The 4,029-nt window shown below is 36.7% G+C and overlaps 1 non-coding gene across 1 annotated transcript; it reads right to left on the bottom strand.

The window, feature by feature from the left end:
* Positions 1 to 1,733: 1,733 nt before the first annotated feature.
* LOC123636211 lies at positions 1,734 to 1,840 on the bottom strand. The gene has a single exon (XR_006734410.1). It is a non-coding gene; the product is annotated as a U6 spliceosomal RNA (small nuclear RNA).
* Between the last annotated feature and the right edge of the window lie 2,189 nt (positions 1,841 to 4,029).

The following is a 4,029-nucleotide window of genomic DNA, read 5'->3' as shown; positions in this document are numbered from 1 at the left end:
GTATGTTTTATGCAAAATATGTGATATGCTTGGATTCTGTCCAATGAAAAATGTTGCTATTTCTATTTTTATTACCTATAATTTCTGTTATCTTTAAATCTTTTTCCCTTTGTTTTATACAAATGTGGGTATCCCAAGTTAGAGACTGATTTTTTTACCCAATATCAATTTTTTTAACAGGGATGTTTAACCAGTTTATGAGTATAACTCATCTGTACATCTGCCAGGTTTCTTCACTGTAAAGTTAGCATTTTTCCCTGTGTAAGTAATGAGTAATCTGTGGAGAGGTACTTTGAAACTATGAAACACTCTGTTCCTCTTCAAACTTTTGCCCAGTGGTCTCAATATTCATTGATAATTCTTATCTGAATTAATTACTATGATAATTGCAGCATGGTGATTTTCTGTCATTCTATCTACATATTTATTTGGCATTCTACTGCAAGCAAGACCTTTCCGTTCTCTCTTATTTATTTACATATTTATTATCATTTGCATAAACTCATAGATTCTTAGTTTATTTAATAGATTATAATCTATTACTCTCATTATTTGTTTTTAATGTTCAGCTTGTCCTTGGTTTGGCCACCTTTTCAAACTGCTCCTGTGTCATTTCACTAAGTCCCTAACGTTTTTTTTAGCATCTCCTTGCTTTCTGGTGTAATAAGATGTTCCAGGCTCATCTTGTACTCTCCCTGCCTAGTCCTGAAAATCAGCCATTTCTCCAAAGAGCTCTCCCTTTAGTGGGGAATGGAATTTAGAAACCAAGATCAGGGTACCAGATATGCTCATTGATACTGAAGTGTAATTGTTTCTAGGCCCTTTTAGTAAACAGAGCCAAGTGGGGGAAACAGTAATTTAATTTTGTTTTATTGGTTTTGTTGTTGTTGTTGTTGCTTTATTGGGAAATTCATTGCAGATGTTTTACTGTTTTTAATTGTGAATTCATTACTGGTAACTTTAATTCCAATTGAACATTACAGGGGTTCTTTCTCCCATTCCTTATTTGTAAAATATCTCTCTTTTCTCACAGTGAGAACTCTGGCTCCTGACAACATCAATGTCTTTATTCATTGGCTCAATGTTATGATATACGCAAAATAGAGTTGCTACATCCATTCCACTAACAAAAACAATCTTCTAAACAGGTTTCAAGATTTCTTTGCAGTTGTGTTTTGTTTCTAGACTAAGGGTGTATATTCAAAGTACTATGTTCAAAAGTATTTGCATTAGATCTTTTTTTACTTCAGAGTGATTATATTAATTATTTAAAAATAGTTTGGCTCATTTGTTTACATGTGGTTTTAGGATCCCTTTTATTCTTGTTGATTTAATTTTTTTTAAATATGTGAAAGTTAACATCGTCCCAAAATGCAAATCCATACAAAAAGCACATGGGGCCAGGCATGGTGGCTCACGCCTACAATCCTAGCACTCTGGGAGGCTGAGGCAGGAGGATCACTCAAGGTCAGGAGTTCGAGACCAGCCTGAGCAAGAGCGAGACCCCGTCTCTACTAAAAAAATAGAAAGAAATTATCTAGACAACTAAAAATATATGTAGAAAAAACTAGCCAGGTATGGTGGCGCATGCATGTAGTCCCAGCTACTCGGGAGGCTGAGGCAGAAGGATTGCATGAGCCCAGGAGTTTGAGGTTGCTGTGAGGTAGGCTGATGCCACGGCACTCTAACCCAGGCAACAGGGCGAGACTCTGTCTCAAAAAACAAACAAACAAACAGCACATGGATGCTTCACAAATTTGTGTGTCATCTATGCGTGGGAGTCATGCCAATTTTATCTGTATTGTTCCACTTTTAGTGTATGTACTGTCAAAGCAAGCACAGTTCTAATTCATTCTTCAACTTACCTGATTCTTATTAGAGCCCCTCACTTCACTGAACCTAGTCCTGCCCTTACAGGCATTAGGCTCCATGCCCAGCCTTTTACATATAATCTTATTGTAGTTTACCATAACTCCAAGAGGTGTGTTTTCTTATGACCTCCATTTTTCAGGCAAGGACTTTGAGGCTCAGGGAGTTTAAGCAACCTGGCTAAGGTCACATATCTAATTCAAGGTAGAGAGGAACTGGAGCCCAGTTTGGCACCAATGCACCAAGCTTTCAGTTGTGTGCAATCTGGCCAGTCTATTAGCAAGTTACCCTGCTCCAGGACTTTAGTAGGACTCTTTGAATGGAAATTGACTCTCAGGTCAAATATAGTGCTGATATCTTGCCCATTCATTATTGGCAGGGAAGGAAAATCAGTTCTATGTGCATCAGCACTGTTTAGAGAGAATGCTGGCTAGGACAATACTTCCGCTATAGCAGTACAGATAAATACCAACACCTAAACAAATGACAGCAATGCTATGTGATAAATACAAGAGTGAGAATAATGACTAATCTTTGTACAGCACTTTATGATTCACAAGGAACATTCTTATCTATTACCTAATTTGCTCTTCATATCACTCCTTTGAGATAGGTATTGTCATTGCCATTTCACAGAGGAAGAAACTGAGTCTTCAAGGAGTTATTTCATATGAAAAAAGTGGACGTATATTGTTTTATCCTCTCCCAGCTTCCATTCCCCCTTCTTTTTGTACTAGTACCCTGTGTTTCCTTTGGAGATCAAATACCCACTGCTTACCATTGATTGGATCAATATGAGCACATGACATGAGTCTTTGAGAGTCAAGCTTAGAACTTTTGTTTGGCTTTTATTCCAACTGTTGAGAGGGAGGATCTCTCTTAAACCCATGGGTGTGAATCTGAAGTTAAGGGCTACCACCATAAGAAAAAAATATTATATATAAATTTTAAGCTGGCAGAAGAAAATTCGGCTTATCCAATGGAAAGCAGAAATGGAAATTAAAAATGTTTTAATGTATAGTAAATGGATGATAGGACTAAATATTAATATATAGTAATTACATCAAATGCAAATAAATTAATCTCACCAACTGGATTTTTAAAAATTATATCCCCAGCTCGGTACAGTGGCTTACACTGTAATCCTAGCACTTTGGGAGGCCAAGGTGGGAGGATTGCTTGAGGCCAGGAGTTTGAGACCAGCTTGGGCAACATGGCAAAACCCTGTCTCAAAAATACATAGAAATAAAAAATTTAAAAGGAAAAAAATTACATCCAAAAATAAATTGACTATAAGAGACATGCTTAAAGAGACAAAAAGACTAAAAATAAAAAGATGAAAAAGATCCACCAGGCAAATGTGAACTGAGTTGCAATCTTAATATCTGTCAAAGAGAAATTTTAGCTTCAAAAGATAGATGAAAAGTCATTATATATTTATAAAGAAACCAAAAGACAAACACACAGATACTCCGAACCATACAGTCTTAAAGTACACACAACTGCAGGAAAAATAGAGACATGCGTAAGTGTAGCTGAAGATATTAATATCCCCCTCTCAAAAACTGATATATTGAGGCTTGAATAGTATAATTACTGCATTTCAACAATTTTACATCTTATATAAGAGTAGACTGTCGGAGGATTAAAAACATAATAAATGTGAAAAGGAAAATTATAAAGATATAGGAGCCAGGAGCAGTGGCTTTCACCTGTAATCCTGGCACTTTGGGAGACTGAGGCAGGAGGACTGCTAGAGGTCAGGAGTTCCAGACCAGCCTGAGCAAGAGTGAGACCCATATCTACAAAAAATAGAAAAATTAGGGACTACACCTGTAGTTCCAGCTATACAGGAGGCCGAGGCAGGAGGATCGCTTGAGCCCAGGAGTTTAAGGTTGCAGTAAGCTATGATGACATCACTGCACTCTAGCCTGGGTGACAGAGAGAGACCTTGTCTCGAAAAACAAAACAAAACAAAAAGAACACAAAACTGGAAGGAAATGCAATAAATATTGCACAGTTGTCTCTGGATTTGGGGATAACAAGAAATGTTGACTTTTTTTCTAATACATATCTTGACTCCAGATGTTTTACACTGAACACCTACTGTTACTTATGAAAATTAAATATATCATCAGAATTTTTTTAAAAAGATCATCT

The sequence above is a fragment of the Lemur catta genome, chromosome 3, assembly GCF_020740605.2.
Source record: "Lemur catta isolate mLemCat1 chromosome 3, mLemCat1.pri, whole genome shotgun sequence".
Classification (NCBI taxonomy): Eukaryota; Metazoa; Chordata; class Mammalia; order Primates; family Lemuridae; genus Lemur; species Lemur catta.
Note: the sequence above shows the minus strand (reverse complement) of the source record. Positions and strands in the feature narration are given on the sequence as shown.